At 52.8% G+C, this 25,508-nt stretch overlaps 1 protein-coding gene, 1 long non-coding RNA gene and 1 pseudogene across 3 annotated transcripts in view; 1 reads left to right on the top strand and 2 right to left on the bottom strand.

The window, feature by feature from the left end:
- Positions 1-25,508, top strand: part of COL23A1 (collagen type XXIII alpha 1 chain) — a 308,128-nt gene that overhangs the window by 189,591 nt on the left and 93,029 nt on the right. The window lies entirely within an intron of this gene.
- LOC141371613 (uncharacterized) lies at positions 16,394-19,174 on the bottom strand. 2 transcript variants are annotated; one of them, XR_012376702.1, is made up of 3 exons: positions 19,055-19,174; positions 18,531-18,623; positions 16,394-17,608 (listed from the first exon to the last, which is right to left on the bottom strand). It is a non-coding gene; the product is annotated as an uncharacterized lncRNA (long non-coding RNA). The 2 variants fall into 2 exon arrangements; XR_012376703.1 differs by having other exon boundaries at positions 18,531-18,807; positions 19,055-19,172.
- On the bottom strand, positions 23,535-23,976 carry LOC112816214 (large ribosomal subunit protein bL33m pseudogene; annotated as a pseudogene).

Raw genomic sequence — 25,508 nt, 5'->3', positions numbered from 1 at the left:
TAGGAGCGTGTCCAGCGGTCAGGGAGATGGAAGGGCAGGCAGAGGCTGGGAAGAGCAGAGGGCTGGCCCAGGTGGAAACAGCTGGGCTTACCACCTCCTCCGCCAAAGTCCTTCACTCTCCTGTTACCGCTTCAGCATGGTAGTTTTAGATCAAATATTTCAGTCCTGAAAGGAAGCCAGTATGTGCTGAGAATTCTACCCTCCAGGGTCCACTTGATTAAAAAACAAGTGAACGTGTTATTTGAACACCTCGTAGTGCATGGAGGACTCGCCAACGCGTATAGCCTACGCAGACTCCTCCATATGCACACATTCCCCCCGCCTGCCCCCCCGGGCACGCTCCCTGGAGTGAGTGTGGCGGTGGAGGAGAGGACTCGTCCCACCTTGAGGGCTGGGTCAGCCCACAGTCCTGCCGTGCCTCTGCCCAAGTGAGCATTCTGCTCAGGTGTATTTTAAAGCTAACTCTGACTGCCTGCTTTGACCCCAGGTGGCCCGTTGGGCACTCACTGCTCCCCTCGGTGGGAGGCAGCCACAGCAGGACAAGGTGAGAGGTACTTGGAGGGACTGTGCCCCCCGCCAGTGGGTTTTGTCCAGATTGGTCTGCCGTGACTCAGCTGGTGGTGGCTCCTTGGGACCACCGGGGACAGAGCCAGGGCCCCGCCGCTGAGCTGGTAGGCTTCCACCTCCTGCTTTCATCTTGTCCCTTCGGCAACCCTGTGCCCATTTTACGGCTGAGGAAACCAAGGCTAGCAGAGGGGCCAGCTGACCAGCGGCTGGAGGGTACAGAGCGGGCGAACCCACATGAGAGCTTTTGGTGTGTTGGGGGGGGTTGTAAGCCTTCACTTTTTTTTTGCCAAGGGGGTGGATTCCTTGCTCCCATGGACTCATCAGTTCTCCTGAGAAATCTGAAACAGTTACATCTTGCCCCTTTCCGTCCCATCTCCCCCCCCCCGGCCCCCCCCAGCCCATCCCCCAGTATCTGACTCCCATAGAGGTGCTCTGGGTTTGGGTCCCGCTTTACCCTTCCTCCTTCATTTCCTCTTGGCTGTCGATTTCTGTTTCATAAGGCCAGGGCTAACTCCGGCACCAGAATCAGCCACTAAGCCCTTTGCCTAAAAGCTTTAATGAGAAACAGAAAACAAGGAAATGGCTCTCCTGCCAAGTCCGTAAATCATGCCAGGGCTCCCAGCCAAGCCAGGTCTGCATTCGGAACAAGGAACGTGGAGCCGAAGTTCTCCATGAGCAGCACTCTATCCCAGTGCCTCCCGACACCCACCCCACCCCTCACACCCACCTTCACCCTCCTGAGCCGGTCCCCGTCCTCAGACCGCCCCAGCCCCTCGCTTCCCAGAGAGGAACAGAAATCCACGGCCATGTGTAAAATCGCCCGACTTCTAACTCTGGGCCACGAATTCCCATGTTTTAACAACACTCTGCAGGCCAGACAAAACATGTCTGTGGGTCACCTCCAGCCCACAGCTATCATTGTGCAACCTCTAATCTAAAAATTATACTGGATTTCCTAGCGTCGAGTTGATCAGGTTTTGGTTTTGGTTTTGTTTTTCCTAAAATCCCTCTTAACCAACCTATCGGGCCTTCGGAACTGTAGTTCTAGAGGGCAAGCTACATCAGAAGAGTTGAACTCTGGTTGGTAACAGCTATAAAATTAAGGCTTGGAAACATTTTCACCCTCAGGTTCAAGGTTGGACCAGTGGAACCCGGTACTGCAGTGGGGTGGGGTGGGGCTTTGTGTACCAGGGACCTGTCAGTAGATGCTCAGCTGGGGGCCAGAAGGTGGGGGCTTGGAGGCGAGAAGAGGGCAAGCCATTTCCAAGTCAATAGGAAACCTGCCATTCAGAAGGGACCGTGGACTTGGGGCTCTTGATCTCAGGGCACACGGGATGGGAGAGCTGGGAGCCAAGGCAAGGTGGTGCGGAGGCCTCTCAGCCCAGGGGATTGGGGACCATGCCCCGGAAAGAGGCTTGGGCCCCTGGGTCCCGGCTGCCCAGTGTCAGCCTATGCAGCCTAAGGTCAACAAGTTCAGCCAAGGGGAGCAGGGGCTTTGAGCCGGAGAGCTGAGCCCGTGGAGACCCATCTGAACCATCCCTGCAGTCAGGACTATCCTTTCCCCCCTCTTGCCCTGCAAACCAGGCGTGGGGGAGCCTAGCCTGGTTTGGGGGCTGCCGCCCGGTGATAACCCACTTGGGATGAGGATGTACAGATACTCGGATCTGCACAGAACCTACAGAACCTTTCCTCTGACGCTGCAAACCAGCGGAGAAGAAAAGCGCGCTCCGGGTCTGCGGGTCAGCGGCTGGGTTCCACGCATGCGCTGCTGGCGCTGCTGAAGCCAGTCTTCTTATTTTATTTCAAGATTTTATTTATTTGACAGAGAGAGACACAGCGAGAGAGGGAACACAAGCAGGCGGAGTGGGAGAGGGAGAGGGAGAAGCAGGCTTCTCGCCTAGCAGGGAACCTGATGCGGGGCTCGATCCTAGGACCCTGGGATCACGACCTGAGCCGAAGGCAGACGCTTAACGCCTGAGCCACCCCAGACGCCCGCCAGTCTATTTAGCGCAAGTCCCCGGTAGCTTCCATGGTTCCTGTGGCTCCGGCCACCTCTCCGGGGCCGTGCATCAGAGACGTCATTTAGGATCCTGCTGCGGGGACACTCGGTGTCGATTTGGTTCTGGGCTGTGCTTTTCCTGAGCTGCTGGATGGTTTTTTTGTTTTGTTTTGTTTTAATATTTTATTTATTTGTTAGAGAGAGAGTGTGTGAGAGAGAGCAGGAGCAGGGGCAGAGGGAGAGGGAGAGGGAAGAAGCAGACTCCCCGCCGAGCAGGGAGCCCAATGCGGGCCTCGATTCCAGGACTCCGGGATCATGACCTGAGCCGAAGGCAGACGGATGCTGAACCGACTGAGCCACCCAGGCACCCGCTGCTGGATGGTTTTTAGTCCTCAATATGCTGTGAATGGCTTCCGTGGTTGGGTTCCATGTTGACTTGACTCTGTACATTTGGGATGCACATCTAGAAAGGGCATAGAACCTCGAGTCTTGAGTCCAGGACCCTTCTCTTATCCCCCGGATGGGGTCATTTATTTTTGGCTCCTGTTTTCATCCTGCCCCGTTGAACACAATATATTTTTGTAATGTGTCTGAAGGCTTTTCTAAAAGGCCGGTAGAAAAGAAATCAAGGTAAAACCTATAATCCTTAGTGCTTATATACAAATTTCACCTCTGTAAAAACTATACTCCCTTCCCCACAAGAGTAATAAAATATTATTAAAAGAAATCAAGATAAAGTTTCTCTTCTGATCTGCAATGGGGGCAGCGCTCCCAGTTTCCAGAAGGGCATCACCCCTAACCCAAGGCACTTCCTCCCTGGTGTCCGGTTGCCCGAGAAGCGGAACTGGGCATCAGGGTGTCTGCACAGGGATGGGAGGGAGGTATGGGGAGTTGATTCCTCTCTCCAGAGGTCAGGGTGCTAAAGGTCCCCAGACCTGTTCACTCGCCCCTGGACAGGAACACCCCACCACCACCACCACCACCACGAAGCCAGTTTCTCTGAGCCCTGCCCGGATGTGTTCATGTGACTGATGCTGTCCTCTTCTAGGCTCTGCTAAAGGGATTCGGCCACCCCCACCCCCACCCCCCCGCCCAAGGGCAAAGGGTGCCTAACAAACACAGCCCACTGTCCTCACCAATGGCTTTGTTGGGAAGGTGGGTGTGGGGGGACCTTTGAAACCTTGATGGGTCACACACACGTGAGCAGTTCTTCATTTCTTTCTCCCACCTCCCCCCACCCCCTACAGTCTGCTCCTGCTCTGTCTTTCCCAGTTTGGACCGGTCAGGGTTTGCTGCAATGGGGAGCAGCTCTGTGAGCAGGGGATGTGCCTGTCTGACAGCAGGAATCGGTTAGCAGGCAAGGCCACAACAGGGGAAAAGCATCCTTATGGTCTTACAGCCTAGGAACAATAAAGAGTGCTTGGTGTCCAAATAAGCAGCCATACTTTGCTTGGAGTGATGCCAAATGTACCAGGTCTTTTCTGGAGGAAAATCCCTGGGAAGATCGCCATGGTGCTCCTTTGGAAGAATGTGTGTTCGGGCAGCCCTGCGTGGTCCTGGTGCTTCCCTACACAAATTTATAGTAGCTCCTTTCTGCTCAATCCATGGGGTTTCCCCCTCTTTAACCTGCTGTCCTGGCCATGTGTACTTTATGCCCGTGCTTTTCACACATGGAAAATTCTAGGAAAAATAAAACAAGTTGATCCAGGCTTACTTGGCTTCCATCTCTCATCTCAGACTGTGTCTAAGTTCTTCTTAGCCTCAAAGCCCTGCTCAAATATGGCCTCCTTGATAAAAACATTTCCCATCCCCCATATGCAGAAAGTATGCACCTGACCGATGATTTTCTGTCGCGCGTTGTGGCACCTCCCTTAGAACAGTCCACCTGGCCTGGCCATGAGCTCCTCGGGGACAGTGCCTGGATCTTGTCCCTCTGCTCTCCCTGGAGGGCTTAGCCCAGTCGTGACCCTGGAGGGTGGCAGAGGTACCCCCAGGAAGCCTGGGCTAGCAAGCAACTCTACACCCATCTGCTGGTGCCCTGGGACAGTTTCTGCATTTAGGAAGGAGCAAGAAGTCCCCCAAAGTGGGAAGAGGACACATTTGATGGGTGTACTAGAAAGAAAAGACACAGTCGTAGGATGGTAAGCCTGCATTTATTTGGCCACAGGATAAGACAAGCCCCCAGGAGCCTGCCTGACCTTGGATTTGAACCCCAGCCTCCCTAATACTTCAAGGCTCCCAGCTTATCCCGTGGGAACTAACATCCACCTCTGGGCCTCCTCTGTTCAGCATTGTGGCAAGGCCAGGTGTCCCAGGCCACAGGGAGCACACCCAGGCTACAGGGGGCTCCAAGCTCTATATAAACATGCAGAATATTTGATTTCAGAGTATAGCCTGCCTCAGAAAAACAGGCATCATTCCACCTTGTACATGAACTCGCTATCAAGCCAGCTGGTGCTCCCTCCGTGCTCCAGAGGAGAAACGGGGCACACGGAGAGGTGACCTGCTCACGGCCAAACCCCCCTGTCAAACGTGGAGCTCCTGTCAGCTTAATTACAGAAAAGACACTTCACGGCGGCAGCCGACATCTGGACATCATCAGACGACTTGGAGGGAATGCCATCGGGTGTTTCCAAGCAGATCGAGATCGTGCTGATTTATATTCCAGCGAAATCATCAGATAATAATTTGGCCATCGGGAAAATTTTGACCTGACCATGACTGAGTTTTGTCTGATAGCAAATGGACTGCCTCACATGCAGACCCAAACCCATTCAGAGCAGGGTCTGAGATGCACACCGTGCGAGACTGTTTCAACAAACGCTTACCGAGTGCCCACCCCGTTCCAGGCCTGGACAGAATGCCGGCAAAGCTAGGTATACACAGCCCAGGCCGGCTGCTATGGCCGGGAAGTCTGGCATCCTGACTCCTCCCCCAAAATGGGTCACTTAGGCCATGGAGGGACCCCACTCCCTGCGAGACTCAGAGAAGTCTTTATTGGACTTCTGCTCTGGGCCAGCATGGTAGCTATTGATGCTGACAAGCTCCGAACAGGGAAGAAAGAGGCTTCCGGGGAGGCTGCAGGAGCTCCATGTGGCTGCATCATGGACCGGAGCAGGGTGTTCTTTGGGTCCCAGAGGAAGCTGGAAGCGGGTGGGGCGTCAGACAGAGAGACACGGGGACTAGTCACAGTGATGGGGGATTGAAGAGGGGTGGAGGAAAGCACCCTCTCGGTGGCAGGGTGGGAAATGGCCTGCAAGGGTCAGATGGGGTGCTGTAAAGGGAAGTGTGGGTGAACAAGACGGGCACATGGGGGCCGGCTCTGGAGATGGCTAGGAGAGGGAGAAGACACTTGGGGCCATGGACCCCAGCAGCCAGGTGGGGCTGAACACGCAGGGGTTCAGAGTAAAAGTGACGAGTGCCCGGGGGTGACGCCCACCACAGGGTGCAGAGGGAACCCCAGCCACAGGCAGGGGCAGCGAGCGAGGCTGAGAACAGTCCCTGCAGCCAGCAGAGTCCCACCCTCTGGACCAGGCTTGGGGGGAAGAGAGGAATGAGACCCACCCTGCTGCACAGACTCCTAGGCTGGGAGGGGAGCTGGACCCTTATCAGATGGGATACCCACTCTGATGGAGGGAAGGAGCAGGCTGGGAGGATGCATGGCAGCAGATCACGTCACAAGCTGTACGGAGTGACCCGGCTGCTGAGAGCGGGAGTGGTATTCGAACCCCGTGTGTCTACCTCCAAAGCCCTTGCTGCCCATCCTGCCACGCTCGATCCAGCCAGAGGGAACCTCTACCCTTGACGAGCCCCACAGTCATGGAAGAAGCAGACCTCTGAGGGGTCTGGCCTGTCGGGCCCCCATGTGGGGTCAAGGGACGGGCTTCTCTGGGGGCGGGGGGAGGGAAGGTGAGCACAGAGCCAGCCTTGGAGGAGCAGCTTTCCAGGGGGAGAACGGAAACCACGAGGGTCTGCCCCAAAGCTCAAAGAGGACATAGAGCCGTTGAGGAGGGCAAAGGGTCCCTGGCGTGGGTGGCCGCCGAGCAGTTAGTGGGCAGAGCCCAGCCATGCGATAGAGACAGGGACGCCCCGGGCCACACCTTGACACCGGCCAGGAGGCTCGTAACTTGGTCCCAAGTCATCAAGGGGACACAGGGCCTGTGGGCTGAGGGAGGGAAGCACCTGGTCAGATCCAGCACGTGTGAGCGTGGCGGGGAGGAGGAGAGGAGGGGTCCCATGGGGAAGCTGAGCCAGAGTTTGTGGAGCCTGGGGCTTTCACAAAAGGCCCCCATGGCCCCAGGGTGCCCCCACCCTGCACATCAAAGCACAGCCTCACTCTCCCACACTGTCTGCCCCAACAGGGTTTCCTGCAAGCAGCTGGATCACAGCTATTTATCTAATGTTCTTGGATGGAGTCCCAAGAAAACCATTTTGCTTATTTGAAAAGAAAATAACACAAAGCAACATTGCAGAGCCCACCCCCAAAGAAGAATTGTAAGGAGATTGTTATGGCCCCTGCGGTTTAGGGCTTCATTGATTTATCTGTTTGGGCATCTGTTTATTGGCTGGACAGGATGGCCCCTGTTGCTCAATAAGCCCAGGCTGTCTTTACGAGGGCTGTGGAAGGAAGCAGCCTCCCAGCACGGGGCTTCCAAGCCTGCAGTCAGCACGACTGTATGGGAATACGGGCCCCGGCATGCAGGAGCCTGGGTCCCGGGCAGCTCTGTGAGCTCCTGCTGGAATCCTAGCCATTGGTGCCCCGTGCGGAGTGAGGGGGCTCCCAGAGGGGCTCGTCAGCAGTCATAGGGGCTGGGATGCTTTTTAGAGATCCAGGTGCCTGAGACACCCCCCCCCGCCCCAGACTCCGTGGCTCAGTCTCTGGGGTGGGGACAGGGTAGTCTGCCCCAGTGATTCCGCTAATTAAAGGTGTTAACTGCTGGATCACATGATTCCCAAGGGCCCCTTCCCCCCTTCTACCTCCCCCCCATTCAAGAAAGGTAATCTAGTGTCATTTGGCGTTAGAGATGGGAGGGGCAAGTCCATGCAGACAGAGCCTGTGAGGAATAGGCATGAACCCCGGCACTACCAGGTGACAAGTCCCCTATGTTTCAGGGGCAAGAGTGTGTCCTCTCCACCCCTTGTGGGCCCACCGCATCCTTAGCTCACTGTCCTGGGGACCTGTAGCCACCATCCCACGGACCAAAAGATTCCTATCTTGGAAATTAGGAAAGCAGATGTCAGGATGTTTGAAGGCAAACCAAGGGCCTCTCTCCAAGGATGGGGGGTGGGCAGGCTTGCATTTCTCAGACTCAGAAAGGATGTGTGTGTGTGTGTGTGTGTGTGTGTGTGTGTGTGTGTATGTGTGCACATGGGAGGGACAGGAGCTGTGGCCACGGCCCAGAAAACAGGCCCAGGGATGGCAAAAAATGTGCAGAAGAGCACATTTGGTTTTTAAAAGCCTGCTTGGCATAAGGAGAAGAACAAAGAGCCAGACATGGGGCTAGGGACCCCAGACGTAGGATTAGCAGACAGCAGTGGGGACAGAGGATGGGGGACAGAGGCTGCCCGGGGCCTCAGCACGAGCGTCTGATGGACAGCAGTGCAGAGGGACGTGGAAAAGGGGTGCGGGGGGAGGTTGTAAGAGGAAGAGTCTCTGTCACAGAGCAGGTGCGAAAAAAAGCATGGGATGAATCCCACCACATGAATTGAGTCTTTAGGTCCACATGACCTGGGCCCAGAGCATGGAAAGAACTTGCTCGTGTGACCATAGAAATAGGGCTGTCTCTGAGGAGGAACAGAGGATGGGATATGGATCGTCAGACCTGTCCCCATTTTCAGAAAATTCTAGAAACTCCAGGTGGGTGAGTCAGACAGGGATGTGGGTCCAATGTCTAGAGCAGATGAGGAAGCAAAGGCCCTGTGGGCTCTGTGACCAGCTGACAGTGAGCATCAGGGGCCCCCAGGTACCAGCTGCCTACCAAGCAGGTCTCCTGCATGACCCGTTTAATCCTGTTGCATTTGGACTTCAGACAGGTGGACAAAATGTCTAGGTTTTTTGTCTGAGAAGGAGACATTTGGACCAGAGTCAGGCTGGTGTGGTTAAAGTCACAGCCAGTCAGAACAGTGATTGGCCCCAGGTAGGACTCAGGAAACACTGAGGGGACAGAGGGAGGGAGGAAGGAAGGAAGGGGCCACGATCAGCTATGGGTTCTGTACTTAGGCCTACCCTGTTCATTGTTTCTAACAACTTAAAGACATAAAAGGTGTCCAGTGATCTCCTTTACAGAGGATGATAATAACTGTATCAGAGGACAGAAGTAAAATGTAACAAACCCATGATAAACTGTAACTATAGGTAGTGGACGGATGCTACCTCCAGGCCAGACCCCATCCTACAGGCTCCTATCCTTCCCCTTCCTTGGGGTCTATGGAGAAGCTGTGATTCAAACCCTCACCCGTCTGGCTCCAAACTCAGGCCCCCTCCATTCTCTGGGAATCTGGGTAGAAATGGGACTGGTGTCTCTACCTAACAGCCCCCAGCAAGGACAGGAGGAATGACCCTGAAGACCTGTCCTGAGCCAGCCGGCTGTGAGTTGGAGAAGGGGACCCCTAACGTGCTTCTCACCTCCACGTCCCTGTGACACCTGCATTATGTCACCTCGAAGGAGCGGACCTGGGAAGCTTCCTTGCTGCTGGTCATAATGACCCCACATGCCCAGGAGAGGAAGAGGGATGCCGTTGTGTAAAAATCAAAACTCTTTTATCTCTACTCTGTAACTCCTAGACCCAGTGCCTGTAGCTCCCTGTGTTATTTCAGCTTGTGGTTTGCAGAGAGAGTTCCAGAGTGAGATGGTGGGAAGACCCCTGGAGGGAAGGCAGAGTCAGGATAAGGAGGCCACCTGGCCGCCAGCCAGGGGAGGGACCCGCACGAGTGAATGCACCTATATGAAAGCACCTATCTTGGGGGTAGCTGGGGTTCCCCCAGGGGACGAGGGTCCAGCTTGGCATGGGTGACCCCAGGAGTGGACTGGGGAGCAGTCAGGGTTGGAGATGCAGAGGGACATGGGAAGGATCAAAGTGGAGGTCCCAGGGGAGGCTGCGGGAGGAAAGGCGCAGAAGTGGGGATAAGAGTCACGCAGGGCGGAAACGTGCACACAGGGGATGTGGGATGAAGGGAATCCGGGAACATCCGTTTCTGCGTTCCTCAGGCCCCGTGTACCCACATTTCCACCGGGGCAGCGTCTCAGAGCGAGGACACAAGAGCACTAATTCAATATCAAAGGACAGGAACTCCACATAAAAAAGCCCATGTTCAAGTCTCTTTCAGTCCTCCCAGCTGGTCCAAGAGATCAGTCTCAGTTTGGTCCTACTGTGTCTTTGATGCTCCTCCAATATGTGGTAGTCTCCCTTTTTGCAAACGGTTCAGACCTTAGGCTCAGTGCTATCAGGCAAGGGTTTTGGCTGGGACTCTGTTGGATGATGTAGCTTTCATTGTGTATTATTTTAACAATAACCGTCTTATGGCACGGGAGGCCCGTTTTCCTTTTGTGATAGTGGTTGCAATGGAAGAAGTTTCATTCCCAAACATATTTCTTTCAGTAAGAAAGGCTAGGTTAGGGGCGCCTGGGTGGCTTAGTCGGTTAAACGTCTGCCTTCGGCTCAGGTCATGATCTCAGGGTCCTGGGATTGAGCCCCGTGTCGGGGTCCCTGCTCGGAGGGGAGTCTGATTCTCCCTCTCCTCCCTGCTCATGCTCTCTTTCTTGCTATCTCTGTCTCTCTCTCTCAAATAAATAAAATCTTTAAAAAAAAAAAAAGGAAAGAAAGAAAGAAAAGCTAGTTTAAAGGAAAAAAGAGTTATAAAAGTGGCGCAGATGGCACAAGAATGATTAAAGTTCCCAAAACAGACTCTCAGAGCAGCTCTGGGTAGCCTTGGCTTGAGATGACAAAGATGGGACCCAAGTGTGTCCTTGACAGGCACGGTCCAGTCCTGTTTGCTGACTCTGAGGCTAAGTGTCAACAAATCTTCCCATCATTCTCCACTATTCTGGTGACCTGAGAAAGACCACAGAACTTGTTCTTGTTCAAGCCCCCGTCACATTTGCTCTATTGGCCAGTTTCCAGTCCAAGGACCTAGAGCATCTACAGCTAGCTCTCCGAGCCTACTGCTTCCCCAGTTTCATCGCAGCAACAGCAGAACATGGTGACGCCTGCCCCGAGTATGACAAGAACACCACGTCCTGAACACTTCCGTGGGCTGGGTCTTATGTGTGAGTTTTCTTTCTTTCTTTCTTTCTTTTTTTAAGATTTTATTCATTTATTTGAGAGAGAGAGCGTGAGAGAGAAAGAGATCATGAGCAGGGGGGAGGAGTAGAGGAAGAAGCAGGGAACAAGGAGCCCGATGCGGGACTCGATTCCGGGACCCCGGGATCATGACCTGAGCCAAAGGCAGGCGCTTAACCGCCTGAGCCACCCAGGCGCCCTACGTGTGAGTTTCTAATCTGTTTTTCCTTCAGTCCTCTCTGTGGCCCAACGAGGCGGGTATGATAATGCCCACTTTCGGGGCAGGAAAACGGAGGCTCAGAGAGGCGTTTGCCTCGAGTCACCCAGCTAGCACCGTGTGAGGGATTCGGAGCCGGATCTGCATGCTGCCTGTTCCCACGCTCTTTGCCGGGTGATGCATGGCCTCTGCCCGAGCAGGAGATCAGCTCCCACGTAGGACCTCACCTCCCTCAAGTGAGGCCCCGCCAGGCTTCCCGGGGGACGTGTGGCTCTCACAGGCGGGAGAACCTGGCTGCGTGCGTCACCTCCTCACAGCTGCCACCACTTTAAATGGCCCTGTCCCCACTGGGGAGAGATTTTACAAATGCGATAAATTTATGTTTCCTTGGAAATCATCTAGCAGTTTCTATTCTTGTGCCACCTTCTGTGAAATTCACAGCGCTTACATTTTCCCAACCAGAAATTCCTACACTGGGACTGACAAAGAATTTGAGGCCATTTCTGGGCCGGGGGGCGGGCGGTGGGAGGTTGGGGGGGCTGTCTCTGGGAGATGTGGTTTGCATGTCAGAGAGCTGGCATCCCAGGACACTGGGTAGTTTATGGGGACCACAGAAGGGAATTGGAGCTGTCGCCAAAGCCCTGTGACTTTGGGGGCCCCGGGGCGCTGCGTGTCTCCCACCAGTTTCTGGCCTCCAGCTTTCCTGGTTCCGTAACTCACCCTTAACCCCACCCCTACTCCCCAACACCACTCTTCACAGCCCCCCACCCTCCTCCCTCCACCTCCCCAGCTCTCTCTTCTCCCTCCACCCCTGGGAACCCTCACAGCCCTGCTCTGTTTTCTGTGCAGAAACCCATCTGGGTCACTGGGGGAAAACTGAAGCTCACGGACTTGCCCAAGGTCACACCGTCATGCCAATAATGACTTCAGTGCTGGAAGCAGAGCCAGGTGTGACCTCCTATAAAGCTCAAGCCCTTTCCACTCTGCACGCGGCTGTTCCCTCTGTGCTTTCTCTCCCCATAGATCCCCCCCAACTCTTCTAGAACACATCAGAAGTCTTCCGTTTGACACACTGACATGACGTCTGTCCCACAACAAAAGGCACTCACTTGTAACCCTCGTCATGTGAAGATCATGGAATCAGGGCTCATTTTCTCTCTTTGGTTTAAATGTTTTTTGTCATTGGAACTTTTATAAAGAAGAGGGCATCTGAAAAATGCATCATGTGTGTAAATATTTTATATGTGTGTGGGTTGCTGAAACATGTATTACATTTGACGTGGGTATATCATGTTTAAACATACACACGTATTCACATCTTTTAAATCTGATGTGACATTAGGCAAAATAAAAACTGAGCATTTCCGCAGATGGGTACATTCCTTTATATTTGGAGCCAACATTTTGAAATTGAGGGGGCCGCTCATCATCAGCCTGGCTCTACCCTAGCAGTCAGGCTGCCTTGCCTTCCTTGTGGTATCATCAGACCAAAATTCCAAAATATGTTTTCTTTTAAAGAACTCGCTAAAGAGTTTCCCAAGTGGACGGTTCAAACCTCAGAAGCGTGTAATTCCTCAGTGTGTTGCTCTCAGCAAGACCCCACATCTCTGCCTCGCCTGACCCTGCCTAACCTCATTTCACTGTAAAATGCTTTCGGAGACGCGCCTGCCCCCGACCCAGCCCTGCGGCCTCGCTGGCCTGCTCCTCGGGGCTCAGCCTGCTTCCCTGCACCGAGCTCAGAGGTGGTGGGTCTTTCAAAAGAGCACAGAAAAGGCATTCTCCGGTGGGCCAGGCTGGACTGGGAAGCCCGTGAGAAGGCCGGGGTCACATCTGAGGGGACACATCATCCGGACTTCAGGGAGCAGATCTCTGGGCGGGCGGGGCCTCAAGGTCACTTCCTGCTGGGCAGCCCAGGGTCACCAGGGAGGGAACTCAGTGCTTAATGCAATTAGGGACTGAAAGAGCAGAGGGGGTAGGGGTCAGCATCCTGTAAAGGGCTTCCTTCATTGTTCCTTTCTTCTGCAGGATTCAGACAATACTTTAATTCAATTCAAAGGCCTCTGTTGAAAAACCCAACCTGGCTTTTGCTGTTGACACTTTCTAGTGTCAGGCTCTACGTTAGTCCTTTTTTATACGTAGTATCTCAGGTTATCTGATCTGCACGGGAGTTTTGACCTGCTCCGTTTCCAACCTGGGCCAGTTTACCCCTCCTTAGGCAACCTGGTGGTCCCCCCCTCCCGGGAGGTCACCATATTGATGCCGAACTTAGTGCGGACACGTGATTGGCATAGCTCCCTACAGCCCAGAACTCCTGGGCTCAAGCAATCCTCCTGCCTCAGCCTCCCGAGTAGCTGGGACTACAGGCGCACGCCACCGCCCCCGGCTATCTCAGGTTATCTGGAGAAGGGGGCATGAGGATCCTGGTTTGGAAACAGGCTCAGAGGGACAAATTGGACAGATCACTGGGGCCTTAGCGGGGACCAGAGCCTGAGGCCAAAAGTCCCAACTCTTTCTCTTGCTCCTTAGACAATCTGCATGCCAGGCCCCCTGTTGGAGCCTGGGATCAAAGACACAATCTTCTAGAGCAGGGGGCCGGGGGCTAGGGTGGGGAGACACAATCTCTTTTTAAAAAAAAAAAAAAATTTTTTTTAAGAGGAAAAGAGAAATTGATTTTGTCTGACTTAGTACTTACATAGTTAGCTGTCAGTATGCTATGCATTTGAAATGCTAAATAGAAGTTCTGGTCACCAGCATCAACTTCTTACGAATTTTTAATGCTTTAGTATCTCAAATAATACCCACAGGCAACACACCACAGGGCAGAGAGCTCTGATGGGAAGAAGCAGCAGTGAGTCAGATATCCAGCTCTGCCACTGGTGTGTGGTATGAGCTCAGCCATGTAGTCCTTTGCCTAGGGCCGAGTTTCTCAACTGGGAAACGAAAGGGGTGAACAGTCCAAGTGTCCCATGACGTAGAATGGGATTCCTTGTCGGGTGGTGAGTTCCCCAGCATGAGAAGTAAGCAAACACAGGCTTCAAGGCCATTATGGAAAAGATGCTGAATTGAACCCCATTAAACTGGCTTCATGAGTAGGACAACATGTGAATCAGCATTATATCTCTGGGTCCTATATATATATATATATATATAGGGTCCACTGCTTGACAACAGGGTAGATGCTAAAAAAGGTTGGATGGATGGATGGATGGATGGATGGATGGATGGATGGATGGATGGATGGATAGATGGATGGATGAATGGGTAGATGGGTGGGTGGATGGATGAATGGGTGGATGGATGGGTAGATGGGTGCTCAGGTGGGTGTGTAGAGGCATGGATGGATAGATGGATGGACACATTTCCATGCTTGGTGGAAGGTTGAGCTAGATGACCAAGAAGGTCCCCCCACCTGAGATCCCTGACTGTCTTGCCACTCTCCCAGAAGTCCTATCTTACACAGCTTCTCCCTTATACCTTGCCCATGAACTGGAACTTTGATTGGAAACACTGGGCTCTGTATTGGTGTTCACAAGGCCTGTTGAGAGGGCTTGGAGGTAAACTTCCTGAAGATCGAACAAGCAACGATGCCAAGTGTCAGGCACGTAATAAGTACCAGGGAGCGTTAGCTGCCCCTGCTCCTTATAGGAGGTGGAGGCAATGGGAGATGAAGGAGATGTTGGGCAGGAGAGGAAGGGGAGGGGTGATGGCACTGGGTCCCATAAGCTCCGATGGGAGGCAGGTAGTCCGTTTCTAATCCCACCAGGCTCCAGAGGGCTGCACTTGAAGCAGCAGGGCGCATGCCTGTTCCCAGACTGCTCTCTGCACCGTCCATTTCTGCAGACCAGAGGGCAACTGCATTGGAATGAGCTCTTGTGCTCGGAGTCTGTAGGCTTGCGTCACATGCAGGGTCAGGGCTGATGTGTCGGTGTGGCTTAGGCAAGTTGTTTAGCCTCTCTGAGCTCCCACTGCTCTGTCCTCACCCTGTCCTCACCAGCCTTGTTGCAGGGGTCCCTGGGGAGGCCTGCCCCTGGGGACTACACAGTGCCTGGGACAGCCAGCAAAGCCCCATCTTCCACGCTGCCGGAAAAGGCCATCATCATTTTGAACCTTAGATGAGCACACTTTTCCCTCTGTGGCTCCCATCATGGCAGCCAGGCTTTGGGGCTCAGGCCATGGGACCCCCGTAGCTTGTGATGAGCATCCCCCTTCTCCCCTGTTCCAGGAGGACTCATTTCCTATGTCCATACCTTAACTCACAAACAGATGCCCCTCTTTTAGACAAGCTACGGTATGCTTTACACACTGGTCTGCACCTGGCCTTTTTCTTTGGAATAAAGCTTTGCTAAGATATGATTCATATACCGTGCACTCCACCCACTTGAAGTGTACAAGTCGATGGTTTTTAGTAGATTCACAGAGTTATGCAGCCATCACCAGAGCCGATGTTAGACCATGTTCATCACCCCCAAAAGAAGTCCCCTACCCACTAATCTACCCCGTGTCTATAGACTTGCCTATTCTCGACACTTCCTATAAATGGAAATCACACCATATGTGCTCTCTGGTACCTGCTTTTCGCATGTAATGCGATGTTTTCAAGGTTTGTCCATGTCGTAGCATGCTCGGCACCTTGCCTCTTACACGTCGAGGAAGTTGAAAATCATCCCATATCGGAACATACAGATCTGCCTCATTGTGGCCAGATATTTCCAAATTCAAGACTCCAAAGGCATAAAAAGGCCTCCAGGGAGGAGAGTCCTTTCCATCCCTGGTCCTTTAGCAGCCAAGTTACCCTTCCCAGACATCTCCCAGCCTTCCCTCCAAGGGTGTAAATGCAGCCCGTCCAAACATGTATAAATACAGTCTTTTCCTGCTCTTTTGTTAACTCGAGGGTAACGCACAGCACACACGCTGTTTTGTCCCTTGTTTCCACTTCATAGAATATCTGAAATATTTTTCTTTCTCCGATGGAGTTTTGAACCACTGCATTCAATGGCCTGGTGGGTGCATACAGCTGAAGGATGAATTCCTACAAGTAGTATTTCTGGATCAAAGCATCTGTGACACAATAGTACCCATTCCTTTTCTACTCCCCTCAGCCTTGCAGAAGAGAACACGATTCCTGGGTCCTGGCTAAGCAACGTGGTACCACAGTTGACCCTTCAACATAGGGGTTAAGGATGCCAAAAAAATCCACCTATAACTTTGGGCTCCCCCCAAAAACCTAACTACTGATAGCCTGCTGTTGACCAGAAGTCTTACTGATCACATACACAGTCAATTAACACAATAAAGTACAATCAATTCTTACAATCAAGTAAGCTAGAGAAAAGAAAATGTTATTGAGAAAATCATAAGGAAGGGAAAATACAGGCACAGCAGTATGCTGCATTTATTTTTTAAAAAAATCCACATGTCAGTGGACCCGTGCAGTTCAGACCCGTGTGGGTCAAAGATCAACTGTAGCTCATTAGACATCATTCTAAGAGATGAGAAACAATATCCCAGGAGAGTTTTAATTTGTAGTTCTCTTTGATGAAGGTTGAGCATTTTTTTCCCCATATACTTCAGAGAAACTTCTATTTCCTTTTCCATGAATTGTCCAATCAGATCCTTGGTCCATTCTCCCGCTGGGTTGTTCATCTTTTTCTTACCGATTTGCAGGAATGCTTTAAGAAAATTATCCTATGAGTTAGAAACATGTTCTCACCGTTTTATGCTTTTTCTTTGACGGATTTGGTTTTTCTTTTGTTTTTCTTTTGGGTCATGCAAAAAAAAAAGAAAGAAAGAAATGGGAATGTCGTCCTATTCGTCTGTTTTACAGTTTGAGGTTTGTGTCGTATATGAAAGGGCCTTCTTCTCAAATCAGAGATTATAAAAGAAATTTATGGTTCCTCTTAGTACGTTTATGGCTTCATTTTGCTTCCTTCTTTTCAAAAGCTGCCTAGAATTTCATTGCAGGAGTCTGTCATAATTTACCCTGCCAGTCTCCAGTTAGTGGGCGTTTGCATTGTTTTGTCCTTGGTATGAAACGCGACGCTGCAGCTAGTCCTCGGGTGCGTCCTGCTTTTGTGTGCACATGGGGAAGTCTACCTGAGGACAAATTCATGGAAGTAGAATTGCTAGATCAAAGGACATGGCATTTTAGATTTTGAAAATAGGGGCCCAAATTGCTTTCCTGAGAGGTTTGTCCTGTGTTCTTTCGGTAGTGCGGAGAGTGCCCTGCCTCTCAGCTTTGCCAGCATTTCTTGTTTTTTCAAATGGAAAACATCTTCCTTTCTTTTCTTTGCAAAACACTCAGTGTGGGGAGGATGGGCAAACAGGCCTGTTGGAGCATTTGGGGTGGAGACCTCCGTCTCAACCAGCCGGGCCAGTGATGGAGTTGATCTTGTCCTGACACCTGCTGGGCATCCGACCAAGGCCTGCAGAGTGACAGCCTCGGACATCTGACTTGTCTTTGGAAAGTTTTTATCATGAGTTTGTCTATTAGGCCGTGGGGAAACCAATGACCCTTCTCGAAGCTCGGGTGCTTCATCTCTCCCTTTCTGGAGGAAAAAGTAGAGAGGTTTGTCTTGATGGTATGTTGGAAAGAGACAAGAGTTTGAAAGATGTGGGCTTCCTGGGACGCCTGGGTGGCTCAGTCGGTTAAGCCTCTGCCTTCAGCTCAGGTCATGATCTCAGGGTCCTGGGATCGAGCCCCTCAGCAGGGAGTCTGCTTCTCCCTCTCCCTCTGCCTCTTCCCCTGCTCATGCTCTCTCTCCTGCTCACTCTCTCTCTCAAATAAATAAATAAAATCTTACAAAAAAGAAAGAAAGATCTGCGCTTCCCTATCTTCCCTATTAATTAAATCCTTTTATTGCGAATTATCGTTCTTCATAAACATTTGAATGCCTGAGGCCACTGAGGTTTTGTACCACCTCGCACCCCACACTGAAGGGCTCTCACCACAGAAATCTACTTTCTCACAGTTCCGGAGGCGGAAAGTCCAAGATCGGGGAAACCTCCGAGTTGGTTCCCATTGGGAGCTCTTTCCCTGGCCTATAGGCAACCACCCTCCCGCTGGTTCTCCTTGTGGTAGAAAGAGAGAACTAGAGCCCTCCTCTTTCAAGGACACCCGTCCCATTGGATTAGACTGGATTAGGGCCCCGTGCTTATGACCTCATTATATCTTGATTACCTCTTAATAACCTTCATGACCAGGCCCCCTGGAGGTTGGGGCCTCGACAGAGGAATTTGGGAGGGACACAGTCCCATCCCTCACAGCCTGGGATGCAGAATGCAGCCCAGGTGCCGAGCATCATGTTATCACTCCCCACAGCAGGGTCAAATCCGAAGCGTGACCCCAAGCCTGGTCCCTGACTCCCGCGGCTTCAGGCTTACCCCACTGTAGACACACTGTTCTCTCTCAGATTCACCCCAACCTGTACACTTCAGCCCCCTCCCCCCCGCCATGTGTCGAGCTCTCACCGGGTGAGCAAATCATGCAGAAATAGACTGTGCTTTGGAGCAAGCTGGGGCCAGGAGCAAGGAGGAGCAGCAAGGCAGGACCACGAAGGCTTCCTGGAGGAGGTGAAAAGGACATTCGGCCCTGAGGCATGAGTAGAAGCTGGCTAAGTGGGAAATGCTCACGGTCATTCTAGGCAGGAGAACAGTGTGCCCCGGGCTAGGGTCTGTGGGCTCAGCCTGCTCTGCTTCGTAATCTGATCGTGGGTGCCCAGAAAGGAGAGTCCGAGAACCTGAGGACCTGAATAGCCAGAGAGACATGATTGGAGCTGAGGCCTTGGGGGGGGGGGAGCGCTGGCTTCCCCCCAACTCATGCCCACCCTCTCCAGGCCTGGGAGGGAGAGAGGAGCCCAGGGGGAAGCTGAAGGATCACCCCCCATCTGGCTGGAGCCACACAGACCCAGCGCCCAGGTGGGGGCTGGAGAAGGCAAGACTGGGTCAGTCCTTCACTGACACAGTCAACCACCCTTTTGTCCTCTGGGGCTTACCTGCTACAGCAGAGCGACAGACGACAAACAAAAAGGGAAGCTTCTGGGTATATCAGATGCTGCTGGTGCTGAGGGAAAAGACAAGGCAGGAAGGGGCAAGGCCGTGGCATGGGGCAAGGGGGGGAGGGGGGCGAGGGGGTGTGGTGGCACTGCCCTCAGGGAAGGGCTCCTAGGCACCCCCTTTGCTGCTGCCAAACCCACTGTGACTTTAATAAAGGGAGAAAGGAAGCCGGTCACCAGTCACAGCGCCTCCATCATCAATGGGTTACCCGCCCGGCTGGGCCTCTGTCTCCCGCTGGCCTAGAGGGTAGGGGGCTTCCTCCCTCCCCCTCAGCCACGTCTTTCAGTCAGGCTTCCCCCCACCCAGCTGCCTGTCCCCCTCCGTGGTTTCTCTGCTCCCGACCCATCGTCCGATTTCACCCTGGGGAAAAAAAAAAAAATCCAAGCATGGAAATCTCTTAATACAAACCAGATGAGGGGGCTGGTGAAAATGTTTTTCTCCGCATCAATCACCGGGTCCTCGCTGTGCTGAGAATTTGGTAAGCCCTCATCAGTGCTCCTACCAGGAATCCCTTCCAGACTTGGCCCCGCTGAGGCGCAGGCAAACAATGCCGCCTTCTGTGTGTTTAGCGAAGCACCTTTTCACACGTGCTTGCCCCCCACTCTCGCACCGGGTTCGGGTAGGCTTTGGGGGTCAGCCCGTCCTGCTGGTGCTGGCCGCCTGCGGTGGGGAGAGCTGCCACCCTCAGCGGGGCCTCTTTCCTTCCCCCCCCCCGAGTGAGCAGGTCCCCCCACGGTCCCCCTGGGCTCCGCGCACCGTGTGGCGGGGGCTCTCAGGTGGGAAATGCTGGATTGGGAGCAGGTGGCCAGCAGGACCCGGGACGTCCTGGGAGAGCCCTCCCTAACTCAGGCTTAGGGAGGCAGGAGCCGTCAGGCACCCATGGGGCGGCTGGTCTTGAGAGGGGGCCTTGCGGACCTTCCCTCCTTCCCCTCCCAAGGCGGACGGGCTGTGCCCAGGCGGAGAGCTCAGCCCAGAAGCCCGGGAGTGAATGGGCCTGAAGACACGTCGGGGACAGCTAACCAGGCGTGACAGTGTCATCGTAGCTGTCCACCGTCTGCACGGCAGATCTGTGCCCGTGGCCCCGCCCCCGTCAGCCCTGTGCTCAGCGCCAAGGCCACACCTCCGGCCGGCGGGGGTCAGCAGAGGCCGCGGCCCAGCGAGGGGGCCGTTGGGGCTGGTGGCTTCCTGCCTTAGATGCCCCCTTCTCTGAAAGCCCAAAGGGAAATAGCCCTGCCAGGTGTGTTTTGAGCAAAATAATAGGAAGAGTGTGGCAAGTAAAGGTACCTGAGGGTCACTATACCAAGTGCGGAGGGAGCACGGACGAGATGTCCCTGCAGGAGACCTTGGAGGAGGGAGGACGCAAAGCTGGTGGGAGGAGCCTGCCCCCCGGGCCAGGGGCAGCAGGTGAGGAGCCCAGGGACACCATGGATCGTGGGGGGGGGGTCAGAGAAGCTGCAGCTGGGGCAGGAACAAGGGGGCGTGGAGGCACTGGGGCCGGGGGGGCGGGGCGGGGATGAGGAGTCCATGGAAGTGGCGGGGAAGACTCCCAAGCAGCCCCACCAGGCATGAATTTGGGGTGAGAGGGGATGATCAAAGGCCTGGACGCCTCCGCGAAAGCTTACAGACCTGTGCTGTCCAATGTAATAGCTACTAGCCTATGTGGCTATTTAAAAATTTATTTGTAGTTTTTAAAAATTGAGATATAAATTCACACAACCTAAAATGCACCCTTCTAGGCACCTGGGCGGCTCAGTCGGTTAAGCATCTGCCTTCGGCTCAGGTCATGATCCCGGGGTCCTGGGATGGAGCCCCACATCGGGCTCCCTGCTCAGCAGAGAGTCTGCGTCTCCCTCTCCCTCTGCCCCTCCCCCCTGCTCGTGTGCCCTCTCTCTCTCAAATAAATAAATAAATCTTTAAAAAAAATAAAATGAACCCTTTTGAGGTATGCACTTCAGTCGTTTTTAGGATAATCACCATGCCATGCCATCATCTTCTCACTACCTGAGTCCAGAACATTCCTTCCCTAGCAGCCATTTCTAACTCCCACTTCCTCCCACTCCCCGGCAACCATTGATCCACTTTCTGTCTCCATGGATTTGCCTGCCGTGGACATTTCCTATGAAATGGTATCCGACAATGTGTGGCCTTCCGTGCCTGGCTCCTTTCACTTAGCATCATGTTTTTAAGGTCCATCCATGGCTGTTTAAATTTAAATTAATTAAAGATCAATGAAATGAAAAATTCAGTTCTTCGGCCACACTGGGCACGTTCCAGATGCTCAGGAGCCACAGGTGGATTTTAGCTTCCACATGGGACAGCGCAGCAAATATTGAAAATTCTCAGGGGCGGTGTCCCTCCAGAATGCCCTCAGTGGATGGAAGGGGGGGGGGATGGGAGCAGAACCCCACCCCTGCCCGCCTGGTGGGTGTGGACACATGGTCCTCTTCTTGGGTCCCGGGCGGGTGGTCCTAATGGGCTCCACCAATGATGTTTGCTGTTTCCAAAACTGATGAAAATCAGGCTTGCCAAGGGATCCCCCTGCCAGGCTGACCCAGCGCTTGGGTTTCTTTCCTTTCGGCTAGGAATGCCCCCTATCGGCAGCCATCACAGGCTCCCACTGGCCATGGCCTAGGACTCTGATTAATAAAGATGAGAAGGCAGCTGAGCTGTTGACTTTGCACATGCAGCTCAGGACACATGATCTTTTCGGAGGGAAAGGAAAAGCATAAAAAGGAGCCTTGTGTGAGTTCAGCATCCAGAGGCAACCGTTATTAGCAATCTTGTTGATGGCCTCAAGATTAAGATTTCGGGGAGCATTGTGAGGGTACACACGTAGAAATAGGCCTATACGTATGATATTTGAGTCTCTGTACGTATTTGTGTTTAATTTTAAAAGGTTGATTCAAACACACAATTCTTTTTTCATCCCTGACAATTTACAGTGATCTTTCTCAAGAGAAGTGTGGGGCATTTCCAGAGGTATTGGGCATGCTTGTATCTCTACGCAATAAAACCTGTTCCTATAAGCTCATTTCTATTTAGCCATTTTTGAAAGTTCAAGTGATGGGTACAGTGTAAAAATTAGCAATTCACAGCTGTCTTGGACTTTTGGAGAAGAGAGAAATCTTAGTGAAAAACATATTCTTTGAGGGGAGCCTGGGTGGCGCAGTGCATTATGTGTCTGACTCTTGGTTTCAGCTCAAGTCATGATCTCAGGGTCATGAGATCGAGCCCTGCATCGGGCCCCACATCGGGCTCCACGCTCTGCACAGTCTGCTTGGGACTTTCTCCCCCTCTCCCTCTGCTCCTTCCCCGTCCCCGTTCCCCCCCCCACTTGCTCGCTCTCCGTCTCTCTAAAATGAATAAATAGGGGGCGCCTGGGTGGCTCAGTTGTTAAGCGTCTGCCTTCGGCTCAGGTCATGATCCTGGGGTCTTGGGATCGAGGCCCACGTCCGGCTTCCTGCTCAGCGGAGAGCCTGCTTCTCCCTCTCCCTCTGCCTGCCACTCTGCCTACTTGTGTTCTCTATCTCTGTGTCAAATAAATAAATAAATAATCTTAAAAAAAAAAAACTCTTTTAAAAGATATTTTATAAAGAAAAAAAATGCAGACATTTGCACAAGTAGGCAGAGTAGCGTAATGAACTCCCATGGACCTACATCCGGCTTCAACAAATTTCAGATACACCCCCTCCTCCCCTTCATTACTTTGATTTATGGCTCAGTTGTCTTTCTTGTAAAAAGCTTACAGCTGGATTTTGAGTTTTATCCAACGAACAGTCTCTGTCTTTTTATTGAGAAGTTTATGGTTTCAGCGTGTCTCCTGCTTTTTGCTGTGTTTCTCTGTGAATGCTTTCTTTTTTACAAAGAAAATTGTGATCCATATGTCTCTCTGTCAAGACACGACCTTTACTGTGACCTCATGTCCCGGATGTGTCACCCCCCCCACTGCCTGCATACTCTCCATCGTGTCATTAGGGGCATGCCTCCCCTGTCTCCTTTCTTGGTCTTAACTGATTTGGGGGTGGAGGCAACAGTCTTCACTTGGGAATTTGACCACCCCTTGATCGTGTGAGTCTTGGGGCCTCTCCGGGGCTGCTCTGAGTCCTTCCTCCGAGACTGCTGCCCGTAGGTGGGTCTTCGTGTGGCCTCGTGTGTGAGAATGTCCCGGTCACCCCCTCATACTCGGTTGCCAGCTGGCCACAATGTAAAGCTCCAGGTTCCAGGCGCAGTTGTGAAAACTTCAAAACTCATGTCAGTTCTCAACGTGCTCGGTCCCTTGGAAAACGTGGTGTCGATCTGAGTCTGGCCCCTCGTCATGGGGTCAGCTCTCTCTCTCCCTTAGACCTTGCTGTCTCTGACACTCTTGAACTTCACTATAACGCATTGAGGTATGGGTTCTTCTTTTTTTTTTTAATTTTAATATGTTTTATTAAGGGCTATAAAAATATCCAGAAAGATAAATAAATGTGATGCAATGATATATGTCCTAATATGAAGAACTTTCTTTCAGTACGTTGTTGTTCTTCACAATGGCCTTCAAATCACAGGAGGCAGTGATTCCGTGCCATTTCCTCTTCTTTTATTACATGCTGCAGAATTTCTGAATCAGTATCCCACCCTCAGTATTTTCATTTATCCATCAAATTCGTTTTCAATCCGTTGTTTAGAAGGAACGTATTTTCTTCTGTTCCACATTTTCTTTTGTTTTCACAAGTGGATCGTAATGCAAGAGAGTCAGTTTCTCCCATAGTCGGCTTCTCTGAGTGTTGAAGGAGTAACCTGTCCCAGCTTGGCTCAGCATTTTCACCAGAATGGTTTTTGACTTGCTCTTGGCAAAGGTGACCGCAGACAGGAACATGGTGACAACCTGAGGTATGGGTTCTTTCCAAACTCTGATGTGCTGCGGGCCTTGGCCATCTGAGAGTTTCCATCTTTCTTTAAATCTAGAGAGCTATCTATTTCTACTATTTCTGTATTGTTTAATCATTTCCTTCTCCAGGTACTCTTGGCAGTTTCTGTATGAAATATTAATAAAGCCTGATTTCTGACCTAATAAGAATGCATATCAATAGAAAAGGGGGAGCTTTTGAAACGGAAGGGTTGAGAATTATTGTCACGTCACAACCATCTTCGTTCTTTAAATAAGTGTTCCCAACAGCCTTCTCTGTCCTCCCCCTGTGCTGGCTCCACGGGTGGGGTTCTTGCTCGTGTCAGCCCCTCCCAGTAGGTCCTGCTTTGCAGAAGAGGAGTCCGTGGCATCGGGAAGTGAAGAGCCCGTCCAGGGTCACCCAGCTGGACATGGGCAGCAATGGGGCTGCTCCTCTGTCCTCCTGCTCTGTTGGCAGAACTCTTTGATTGGCAAGTGAGGTAGAGTGTTTCAGGCAGCAGGAACAGCCCGTGCAAAGGTCCTGAGGTGAGAGGCATGCAGGTATTGCAGGAGTAGCACAGAGACGAATTTGGCTAGAGCTGGGGTGAGGGAGACAGAGGGAGAGGGGTGGCCGATGGGCTCAGGGGATAACAGAGGCCCAGATCATGCAGGGGCTCAGAGGGACGGAGAGGAGCCAGCCTGTGGTCATGCAGGCGGGCCACACCTGGGACCCAGCATCCACTCTCCTGACCCTCCCCTGGCCTCCCCAGCCCAGGGCCCAGAGCAAAGCCCAAGGCACAGCCTTACATGGAAGCACATCACCTCCCTGTCCTTGTCAGCTGTCCCTGTTGACTTGGAGATTTTGGAGACAAAATAGGGACCCTGTCACTCAGAGCGGAGGAGGCTTATATGAGCTTTTCTGTGCCCCATTCTAGCAGGAGCCTGCGAGAGGGGGCTACTCGTCCTGGGGGCAAGCTACAGTGCCCCCCGCCCTCAAGGGTCTCAGCTCAGGGCATTTGGGGGCTGTTTGGGGGAGGAAGCAGGAACTGCCTTCCGTTCCCCAGACAAGGTCCTCATTCTCTCTGTGAAGACGCAGCAGGGAGGGCCCTGTCCCGCTCACCATCACTGTGGCCACGAGGGAGGTCAGCCCGAGTGTCTCAGCATGAGGGACTCCGTTTGCTCACCGTCAGAATGCAGGGGCAGAGCTAGTTGGCTGGTTGGTGGGAGGTCCCTGTCTCGTGCGACGGCCACTGCCGCAGGCGCTCTGATGCGACCCCACCTGCCTCTCGGCTCCTCAGCCAGCACACATCAGCCACGGGGCTCTGTCTCACGGTCCTTGTCCACAAAAGGAACCATGCGGCTTTTTGGAGGGGTGGTGGTAATGTCATGTAAGAAAAGCTGGGCCCTGCCCCTATCCACCTCTATTCCGGTGACCAGCCTCGCTCGTTTCTCCTGGACCTCGGGCAATGGCAGCCCCACCCTCCTGAGCCTTGGTAGACGGTCCACGCGTGCATCGGCAGCTCTGG

Source organism: Callorhinus ursinus, unplaced genomic scaffold (genome assembly GCF_003265705.2).
Source record: "Callorhinus ursinus isolate GAN/ISIS: 27379988/994484 unplaced genomic scaffold, GSC_fseal_2.0 scaffold81, whole genome shotgun sequence".
NCBI classification, from domain to species: domain Eukaryota; kingdom Metazoa; phylum Chordata; class Mammalia; order Carnivora; family Otariidae; genus Callorhinus; species Callorhinus ursinus.
The sequence above is the reverse complement of the archived record's forward strand: the minus strand, read 5'-3'. Positions and strand labels throughout refer to the sequence as shown.